An 11657-nucleotide genomic window follows, 5' to 3' on the forward strand; every position below is an offset into this window, starting at 1 on the left:
ATGTGCATTCAGATGCAGGATTGACCCCTTTATCGTTGTGTAATTTACCTCTTTATCCTTGATAAATACCTTTGTTCTCAAATCTTCTTTAAAATTCCAATTATTAATTATAATACAGCTTCTCTAACTTTCTTTTCATTAGTGCTAGCCTGGCTTATCTTTCTCCATTCTTTTAATTTTGCTATAGCTACATTTAAAGGTGATTTCTTGAGACAAAAAAAAAAAAAAAAGAGTTCTTTAAAACCACTTTTTAAATCCATTATGATAATCTCTGTCTTTAATTCATCTATTTAGACTATTCACATTTAAAGTGGTAATCACAGTAATTGGATTGATTTTTCCCAAATATGTCATTATTGTCATTTACTCTATCTGTACTTTGTTCATTTCTTCCCCTCTTTTTCTATTCTCTCTGGTTTAGTTGAACATAATATGATTTCATTTCATTTCCTCTTTTAACAAATCTTGGCATTTTATCTATCTTATATTTCTTTTTAAAAATGTTTGTATTTGGTTACTGTGCCCAATATGCATTTTTAAATAATCTAAATCCCCTTTGAATGTGAATCAGACTACATATTGCCAAATTTTAAAAGGATAAGTCTTATGTATATATGTGAATGCACAAATATGAATGATTTTGTATATTGTTTTCTTATATGTATGCATGTATTTTATAGGAACATGGCATGAAATATAGAGTATATGCTCCAGATGTGAATAGAAATGCACTCACAACCAATTTAACAATCAAACTAAGAAAGAGATAAAGAGAAAGAGATTATTAATTTTTGGCATCTTTAGATTGTTTCACTATTACTTCAAAGATATATACAAATATATATATATATTTGTATAACTTTAGTAGAAATAAACTTAGTCTTTTATTTTGCAAAATTTATAAGAAGTACATTTTGAAAATATTTTAACTTTTTTCCCCTTTTCTTCATACAGTACAAACTTTATAAAAGCAGGGCCTATATTTATATCTTTCTCAATGCTCTATTTCTAACCCACATGAGAGAGAGAGAAGCCATCTAATAATTACTTGTTAAATGTAGGTTCCGATGAATGAATTTGTTAATAAATATTGAAGAGAAGCATGGACGAAGTGAGCTGATAAATACTGCTTAATATTTTTCATGGAGGTTGCCCCTTGATATCAGAGACTCAACATCTTATAATATATACATTTTTAATTAGATATTTTCTGCCCAGTGATAAAATAAGAACATTTTATAATGACATTCCCAAATCTCAATAAATATTTTTAACAAAACAGTGTGTTAGAAAACTATTGAGCTACTTTCATGAGACAATTAGTCATTCAGCAACATCACGTTTAGTCTTTGAAAAATGTGCTGTGGTTATAGAAGAAGGTACGCATTCTTAGATATACCTGTGCTGAAAGGCATCACTGCATCTCGGGGTGAGACTCTCTCTTCATGCATCTATACTGACTGCATTCCCACTGTGCATCTTGTAGTTAGATCTTACTTTTGCCTCTTTCTTGTTTGAAAAAATAGTTAAAAAATTATTGAGAAAAAGTGAGCTAACTCAGAAAATTGGTTATAATAAGTAAAGGAGATATCACTGCAAGTAAGCAGCAGTTAACATATTAATCGGACACCAAGAAACAATGTTTTAAGCATTTTATAGCCTAATATGATAGCTTAATTGTGTTTCTGTTGTGTTTTATAATATTAGTTATAGGTTTCAGATTGATGTGTCATATGCTATAATTTTTCTCGTGTTCAATATTTGGAAATAGAATCTTTTTTAGCATTTAGAAGAATGTCTTTTGTTAGAAATGAATTATAATACCAAGTGAGGGTGGAGAGGAGGATCTTGTATATAGTTTCCTTAAAATATATGTTGGAAAATTAGTGGGAATTCAGGTCTATGACTAGCTCATAATGCTGCTCTCGTGGATTGGGAAGGGTCAAGGTTTGACCAGTGGACTAAATTGCACCCCTCCTTCCCTCATACAATGTCTCCCACAACCTGCAAAAAGTATGCACTGGCCCTGGGTGGGAGCAGAGCCAGGGTGTGTCAGGCCTTTGATGCTTTTCAGATGGGATCACTTAGTTTTGATGTCATAAACCAATGAGGTAGGCTCCATTATCCAAATGTTACAGACCTGGAGAATGAAGTTGGACGGGCCTGGTGAACTGCTCAAATTTACATGTCAAGTTAGTGGCAGAACAGGGACCCAAACTCAGGTCTGTCTGACCTGGAACAACTCTCCTAAGAGATAGAGAATGAGGGAAGGAGAGACAATGAGAGAGAGAGAGAGAGAGAGAGAGAGAGAAAGCAAACTCCAGAGATTAAAATCAATATTCTATGTGCTTCCTGTGAACAGGACATAAGAAATAAAGGAATCAGTGATTCTCAAAGAAAAATAATTAAGAAATATCAGGCAGTGGCTGTGTATAGAAAGGTTAGTCCTTATGGAAGTCCATTAACCTACAGTGAATTGATAAGGTGAGCCAATTACTTCTGGTTGAGGGAAAGAGAAGAAAGAAGTGATCTAACTGTGTGAATCTCCTGGAGATAAGACACTTGCAGAAGTATAGAGGACACATTGACCTTCTCTCCTTCAGCTTGCCAGTGACCAGAAAGCAAGCTCTAGTCATAAAATACTATTCCATTTCTCAAGATCAGTGCTTCTGTGGAAAGGAGAAGAAGGCTAAGGTGAGTGGCAAGTGGCATGGTCTTCAGGAGAGAATGGCTCCAAGGAGACATACGGGCAGCAATAAGACAGAGGGAGTGTGATCTCATCACTACCTCCAAGAACAGAGCCATATTCTAGGAGCAAATTCACTTGAGCCAACCTCACTCAAGAGACAAATTCATAACTCCCACATAGATTCTTAAGTCATTGTTGAGAGTGTCATTGTTAATGGGACCCAGCCGACTCTGCTCTAAACAACTCTTCTCCCCCTATGGGAAATGATACGAGCAGCCAAATTAGAATCAAAATGCAAGAAGGCAGTCAGGGAAGGGGTGCAGATATATGACTTGAAGATTCTATGCATCAGATGGGCATGGACAGCTGTGGCCTTCTACCTCACAGGATGCCTTCCTTCCCTGGGACATCTATTCTGATAGACTCCCTCAGAGGTACTGGGATGGGCTCTACACCCACTAAACTTTATGGCTTGTTTTGTTTTTTGACATTTCACAGGGCAACCAGTTCCCCTATATAGGAGATACCATAAATATTTGATTTCAACACAAGATAACATGCAGCTGAAGTAAGAAAGGAAGTTCTTACTGAGACTCAGATCGAGGACAGGGATTTTAAATTTCATGGGAAATGGTCTGCTGATTTTGGTTCCCCTCAGATAATTTGGGTCAACAGCCCAGGGTGACTTTGAAAATAGTAACAGTCTCCAGTCTTATGGCAAGAAGAACCATGTCCTGATCTAGCAACATCATAGGGCACGAAGATCCTAGTTACTCAGGTCACATTAACAGGGGACCCATTATCCTGGGCTGGTGCATGGCAGGCAAGGGTCTGTGACACACCAGGGTGGGTGCAGAAGTGATGTGTCCTGAGACTCAGGGTGTGGCAGGGCTTCCACAGTGAGTGCCACATGATATCCCCTGCAGGACCTTGGGCCAGCTGTGCTGTCTTCTGGAAGGAAGAGGGCATGGACTTGACTCTGAATCAGCCCAGAAGCCAAAGAAGGGAAAGTGGAAATTTCAGGAAGTCTTGAGACCAACGAATGAATCACAGAGAACAGACAGTCGTGGTCTGGTGCTGTCCATCCATGGACAGAGCCTGGAAGACACCTCTCTCCAGATGGCACTTAGCTCTTAGCACGGTGGGTAATTCAGACCAGGTCACATGTGCTACCTGCGTGGATCAAACACCATGAGTCCTGGGTGCTCCAGGAGCATCGACTCTGCTGCCCCTGTACCATCCCTGTTTCTGGAAGTGCAAGAGCAAAGGGCGTGAGGCAGGCAGTTGTTAGAAAGGCTGGTTTCATGCTGGCTATGTGGGTACCCACGCTGTGCGTCTGCTGAGTGTGGTCTCCCTGGCAGCTGAAATCATCACCGCCCAAATGAGGGCAAGCACCGCTATTTCCATGGAGCTTGCTCTGCTGAGGGGGACCAGGGCCAGCCTGGCAGGGGGACAGTGTCGTGGTGAGAAAGGAGACCATGGCTGGGAGGCTGGGCAGCTGCCTGGGAGCAAGGCGCTCTGTTTCTCCAGGGCAGTATATTATTTGCTTTCTCTGAGTGCTCCTCACCTGGAAATGGGGTCGAAAATCTGGCAAGTGAGGCAAGCCACAGTCATGGGCAGAACCCTGAGCTCTCGGGCTCTGGTCAGTTCTTCAGAGCTCATGGGTCAGCATTCTATTATCAGAGCAATCTGGCCCCTGTCCCCCTGTGTACCCATATCTCAGGGCATCCCCATGCTTGGCCACGCAGGGAGGCTGCTCGTGGGGTCACAGGTGACAGGCCTAGGAGGGGCCTTCATCACCAGGGATGCAAACCTCTAACATACTTCCTGGACCTCTGTCCACTGACAAACCGGCCAGGCTGAGTTCTGTCTCAATCAGGGAAGATGGGTTGTTCATTTTATGATGAAGATGGCACATCTCTTCCACCCGATGCAGGGACCAGGGGAACCACCCCCACCCCCGAGGTTGGCATCACAGGGCTGGGCTTGTTACTATATAGAAATGCACCTTGTCAAGGTAAGGTTCAAGCTCTCTATTCACTGTCTTGTTGCTATTAAGTCAGAGAGTGAGACACGGGAAACCAATGTCCCTGTGATGTTCCTATAAGCAATTTAATCTCTGAAGAAAAGGACATTGCAGCCACTTGCACAGAAACCAAAATCCAACTCATGTTAATAAAATCTCAAACATGCATGGAGGGCCCCAATCTTGTGCATCCCAGAAGAGAACCAATTAAATCAGAGCTAGGTTAACAAAGGGCCTCTCATCCTTGTGTGCGACGGGCTGCCCTTGAATGGAAACACCTCCTATAACACTACAGCCCCACGGGAGACACCTGGCTCCTCTGCATGGCTGTGGGCAGAGAGGAGGCTGGGAAATCCAGGCTGCAAACCACGTGGCCAGGCCAAGGGCATGGGGTCACTGTCACCATTCAGGCAGGCTCACTGTTGCCCACCAGGTGGGGAGGCTGACCTGCAGAGAGAGGGCCAGCCTCCATCCTGGGCTCTGGAGGACCTAGTGAGAGTCCCCAACGAGGAACTCAGGATTCTGAGCCTATCCCCTGGGACTTACTGCCTCTTTGCTCCCCACCCAGGGGACAGTCAACAAGGTCAACTGGTCTTAGCAGCCCCTTCCAGGGCATGGATATTCCCTCCTTTCCAGGCTGCCAGCCCTGGGAGCTGACACTCACCCCAGCAGCACAGCACACAGCACAGTGAATGGAAGAGGAGTTTGCTGAGGGTTGTTTCACTGCACAAAGAATTTCAGAGTGGTGTGTGGAGAGCTATGGGAGGCTGCAGGCCGGAAAGAAGTCCTCTGCTGGGAGCCCTGGGCGCAGGCTCTGGCTGACATGTGGTGCACACTGTGGAAGCCCCCCCACCCCTGCCGAGTCTTCAGGACACATCCCTCTGCATCGAGCTGGGTTCTCACCAGGGGGATGCAAACCAAGAGACCCACTCTGGTCTCAAATGGGGTTGAGGTGCTATTCTTTTACTGACTCAGTGGTATAAGTTGCTGCCTGAACTGTGGTCCCTGATGCAGGTCATGTATTTTTAAAATTTTCTTAGTTTTCTTGAGACAAACTTGACATATAAAGCACTGCAAACATTTCATACAAACCTTTGATGAACTTGTATGTAGGCACACAGACTCATGATACCAGCCCCACAATCAAGGAAGGGGACATACCCAGCACCTCCTAGACTATCCAGGGCCCCTCTGTTACTTTGGTTTGGTTTGGTTTGTTTGTTTTACTTTTTTTTGTTTTTATGTGTGGTAAGAACACTTGACATATATATCATTTTAGGAAAGTTTGGAGTAAGCTTCAAAAATGAAAATGACTAGAAGGTCTAAAAGTGTGAGAGGTTCCTAGGGACCAGGTTGGCCTCCACCCACACCTGAGGGAAGAGGCACTGATGTCCCAGGCAAGAAAGCTCCAGAAGCCTCAGAACTCACCAAAACCAACTAATGCAAACCTGCATCCAAGACACACCCAACATGCTGAGTTCTGAAGGACATAGCCGTATCACAAGAGAAATAAAAACTGAATTATCACACTCTTTTTGGCACTGGGCACATTTTCATTTTACCTAAACATTTAGACAATTTTAAACAACATAATTCCCAGATCAAAGTCATAAATACTTAGGAACTTGCCTGTTGTCTGGGATATCATGATTGTATAATGATGGCTTTCATTACAGGAATCACAGAGATTCTATAATGCTTTCCAAATAAAATGCCTAGTGTTGGTGGTATAGTGGTGAGCATAGCTGCCTTCCAAATAAAATGCCTATTTTTTAGACTCTTTGGGACCCAGTTTAATTTAAAATCCAAATTGCCTGAGTGATTATTGTAATTTATTAATTATAATAAGCATAGCAAATGAATTATTAATATTATCAATAAAAATTACACATGCCATGAAATGAAATAATTATATATTCCTATTTATAATAATTAGGGACAAAGCAAGTCAAGAATCCAAAGCACTCCGAGTCTAGGTTGTAAATATGGACAAGAGGCACATGTTTCTTTTTTGTTGACTTTCGGAAAGGCTGGTAGTTCCTTTGCCCAGGATACCGCTGAGCCGTATTTGTGTCTGAGATCACAATGCTCCAAAAACCATTTTTCTGACCTTCACATTTGACTTTGATTCTGCATCAACCATTTAAATAGGAAAATAGTAAGGTGGTGTGAGTCAGATAAAGCCTATTCCTGGGCAGATTTGTAAAATGGGAAGAAGATGCTGGTGTTTGCCACGGGCATATGGAGGAGATAAAAGTCAGATAAAAACCTTTTTAAAGACAGAAAATAATGAATATAAGGAGAAAAGGAGATGTATGTTGTTGTTGTTTTTTCTTAAGTGCAAAGAAAAAGTTTTTTAAAGGAAAAAATGTATTTTTTCCTTCCCTGAGAAGCTGTCTGTCCTGGCCCTTTCAGATTAATCGAGCGTTTAAGTGGAGGGCTCCTTGACATTTTGAAGAGTGGAGAGTGAAGTGGTTCAGCTCTGACACCAGGCCTGCGGTAGCGAGTTTTTCTTGCATTTAATGGGATGCAGGGTCATTTCCCAGGAGCTATTTGGAGGACCTTTGTAGCTTCAAAATGCGATTCCTTCCTCAGAAGTGCCTAAAGCTGATTATTAAGCATAATTCATAAATTCTTCAGATGGTGATCAGGTTAAGTTTATACATGCAGACCAGACAGCCACGGAAGGCAGCTGGCTCGCCAACAGTAAAGACCCAAATGACTTCAACCAGGTTGAGAGGGGTGGGGGGAGGTGTTAATTTTTTTCTTGTTTGCTTCCTTTTATTTGGACAGCATCCTTTCTGGGGAAAAAAAAGAAAGAAAGAATGCATTTGCATGCATTTAAGGATGGGAGGGAGAAGGCCCGGGTGTGATGAGTGTGTGTGTTGGAGGGTGATGGTGAGCTCGGCAGGCCCTAGGCCACCTCATTCCTGGAGCCACATCCAGAGGAAGACACACATCTGTGGACTGGCCCATGTTTCTAACACACCTTCAGCACTGAACACGTCTCAGCTTCCTAGTTTAATGTGTGAACTCGACTTCCAGCATGTGTTAGAGGGGCAGTGAGACACCTCTCCCATGTCCTGCCACCATTCCTTTGCCACCAACTGTCCCCTGCAAGCACACCTAGCCTTGGGCAAGGAACTGCTTCTACTTCACACAGAAGCACACTCACATTAGAATATTTATGTTATTTGTGTTTGGCAGGCGGGAACAATTATGATAAACAAAGTTACAGTCATGTTTTTTCTTCCAGAAAGTTTGAAGGAGTGGACAAAATGGCAGCCGTGACAGGGGGCAGATTGTGGTCCAGGCTGGGTGCTATCCAGGGGGTCTCCACTCATCCTGCACCACACCCAAACCCTGCATCCTGCACCCACACATCGTTTTATTTTATCACAAGCTTCCCAGCTCTTAATCGTGAGATATCACATGTGGCCTGATCCTTTACCAAGAGGCCAGAAAATCCAAAGTTGCAAATTTAAATTTGATGAGTTATCCTTTTGAGGCAGAGATTTTCCTTAGCTTCTATCTCACCTTTGCATGGACTGAGAGAAGGAAAGACATCACAACATTTCAATTTAAGAAATCCTGAAATGAAAGTCTCGATTACCTGAGGGTGAAATTGTCATTTTTGCAGAGAAGTGCCACACAGGAGCCCGTGCCATGCTTTTCTCGATGGGCCCACTCTTTGTATGATCCGCAGGAGAGAGGCCAGCTGTTGTGTAATTTTGGGTGTCCAAGTTTTCAGGGACATATTTGCTACCAAACCCACAAGATACTGTCAACTACAAGTTCTGAGAAGCCAGACACCAAGTTAACACATGTAGAATTCTTTGGTTTTAGAACTCTTCACCTTCCAGTATTCAGTGTGATCCAAGCTCCATTTGAGACGTTTTATAGCTGAACAACTGAAACGCTGAAGGGAGTTACAGAATCTTGTTACTTAAAAGATAGCTTAAGATAAATAAGTAAATAAATAAAAAAATAGCTTAATTAGTAATAAAAAGTGACAGCTGCTGCCTTCCGCTTATATCAGGTGTTCCTTGCAAGAGAAGACCAGCACCACACATTTCCTTGTCCATTCTGTTACCCTTAGACCTGCACTGTTAAATAAGTTTTAAGCAGAGGAGACCAAGTTGACCTGGCAATGTGGTTTCATTGCTCTACACCAACAAGCAGCTTCTAATAGAAATAAAACTCCATCAGTGTTGGGATTATGCAAGAACACAATCAGTGGCTGTCCTTCAGGGATCTGGTTTTGGTCTTAGAGGAGGGTGGTCTGGGAGGAATTATGTCCCCCAAATCCATATGTTGGCATCCCAATCCCAGGGCCTTGGGATGTCACTGTGTTTGGAGTCAGGGGCTTTGAAGAGGTGATGCAAGTAAAATGAAGCCTTTAAGGTGGGTTATAATTCAATCTAACCAGCATCTTTGTAGGAAGAGGAAATCAGGGCACAGACCCACACAGGGGACAACCCCACGAAGACACTGGGAGAAAAGGGTATCTACATACCAAGGGGACAAATCGACCCTGTTGCCACCTTGATCTTGGACGTCCAGCCTCCAGATCTGTGGGAAGACATGTGTCTGTGCTTTAAGCCCCCACTCCCTGGGATTTTGTTAAGGCTGCTGAGCAGAATAATACAGAAGGTGAGTGATTTTACCTTTTTTACAGTGACCAATATATAATTTCAGCTACCTGTACTGTGTCTTAGAGATATGTCCTTAGAGAGCTTGCATCCACAGTCCACTACAGTGGATGCGTGTCCTCCCCAGGATTACAGGCTGGAGGCAAATACTGGAAGATGAGCAGCAAAGCTGAGCCTGTCCATTCCATGAGGTGTCTATGTGGGGCAGGCGGCCCGCAGAAAACAGAGGACGAGTGGTGTCTGGCCAGGCAGCATGTCACATGGCCCCATTGGCTGAGTCGTAAGAGTTATTTTATGTGGCAGTTCCCAAGACTAAATCTGAATATTAAATGCACGAGGGTGAAAAGCAAATATTACAAAATTAATCTACTTAAAACAGAACCATGAATCTTATTACATTTCCAGCCACTATATGTTCATGCTTAAGCAACAGATGTTAATCTTGGGCAATGAAATTGCTTCCACCAGATGTTTAGCAACACCCTCCCCCATCTCCAGCCCCTCCCCAGCTCTCCCAGAGCAGAACATGAGTTTCGAGGCTGCACTAGGGTCTCCACAAACAAGGTTTTGTGTGGTGTGGTTTTGTGTTCTCCTGGGTCGGGATTTTGAAGGGCCACACTAACCCAAATTGAGAAGCCCAGTAAGGGTTGTGGACGTACCTTACATGGTACCTGCCTGGTGGGCCCCATGACATGGAGATGCACACAGAGGCTGCCGTACACTGACCTACGTCCCCAGCCTGGGATCTCTACCACGCAGAGCTCCCTCCTGGGTGGGAATCTACCCACATCCCGGCTCCCTTTGCCACATGCTGTGCCCACCAGCTCACTGGTCTCTGAAACAAGAAGCAACAGACCCCAGTCTGGGACAGGCTGGAATGGTCGGAGCTGTATACTCTCTCTTTCTCTAAGGCAAATGTTCAACATGAGGACACTGCCTTGTTATTTTAAATTAAATGCTCAGAGACCACCTGAGGCCCGAAGGTAAGCAATTTTAGACAAAATATCCTGAAAATATCCTGAATTTGGCAAGCGTTCGTCAAAGCTTAATGAGAAATACTCAGGGCATGTAATTATAGTAACATGTTGACATCATAGCCCTTCAAGTCCTGCTAAGAAAGCCTGTAGGAAAGAGCAAGAGGCCCATCTGCTCTGGGGGCGGCATCACACGCACACTTATTCACACTCACACAGAAATTTAAAGGGATCCCTGCCACCCCACTGAGCAGACCCACCGTAGAGGAGGGAGGTGACGTGGACCATCTATTTGCCTGAGATTAGGCACCCATCCTCGGTGCGCTCTGCTCCCCATGTCTGGGCGCCCCCAGACCTTCCATGGTGTTTCCTCAGTAGATGGGAGACCTGGCACCCACTGCAGAGCAAGTGTGTCACTGACCTGTGTGGTAGGAGATCCCCAGGTGCAGGCGGGAGCAGATAGCCCTATGGTGTGTAGGAAGGCCTGACCCCAATGTCAACGTTTTCTGACTCAGGCCTCTGTGTGCTGTCTGCACCCATGTACACAGCTGCATCCGGGGGCACCCGTGGCTCCTCACCAGGTCCATACCCACGAGTGGCTCCAGCCAGCACCCTCTCCCAATGACACTGGGCACTCCACGGGATGATCCTCTGCCTGTGTCTACCTCCGTCCTTGAGTGCTCCATTGCTTCTGACCCCGTCATCCCCACCCTGAATTTTCTGTGGGCATTCTCCATGCCCTTGGAGCAGTCCCTGGGGTGCTCACGGTTCCCGGCCCCCCTTCCTTCAGCTTCCCCATTGCCATGGCTCCTCTCTCATTCCAGCTGGCATCCCACCTGGGGTCCTGCAGGCCATGGGAGGCCATGATCATTCGGGGGGTGGAGCCTCTAGAACTGGCCAGTGGCCACTCAGCTTCCACAAGGTAGAGCAGGAAGGTGGAAGAGGTGCCAGTAGCTTGATGGAGACCTTGGTGGCCCAGCCCCAGTGGCCTCCCAGGGCTGGGTGTGCCCTCCACCTGCCAGGCTCAGCTGAACTGGAACAAACCAGACTATTGCAGGGCCCTCTTGCCAGAGCCTAGCATCCCCGGGGGAGAGGGCAGGAAGACATGCACCTGCACTGCAGCAGAGTGTGGGCACTGCTCTTGTCCACGCGTGTCAGGTGAGAGGAGGTGACCACTCTGCTGACTCCCGAGGTTCAGGGAAATTGGAGTGGGGGTGAGGCCTTGTCTTGGCCTCCTGCACTGGGGAGGTTGGCAGAGATCTTCTACTGGTGGAATAGTCTAGAAAGATGGGTGGATGGGGGCATAGAAATCACGA

General features: G+C 44.8%; 1 long non-coding RNA gene across 1 annotated transcript; it reads left to right on the plus strand.

Moving 5' to 3' along the window:
* The first annotated feature begins 2153 nt into the window (after positions 1–2153).
* Positions 2154–6495, plus strand: LOC111093944. The gene is made up of 3 exons (XR_005383515.1): positions 2154–2694; positions 3616–3830; positions 5995–6495. It is a non-coding gene; the product is annotated as an uncharacterized LOC111093944 (long non-coding RNA).
* The last annotated feature ends 5162 nt before the right edge of the window (positions 6496–11657 follow it).

Source organism: Canis lupus, chromosome 34 (genome assembly GCF_011100685.1).
Source record: "Canis lupus familiaris isolate Mischka breed German Shepherd chromosome 34, alternate assembly UU_Cfam_GSD_1.0, whole genome shotgun sequence".
NCBI lineage: Eukaryota > Metazoa > Chordata > Mammalia > Carnivora > Canidae > Canis > Canis lupus.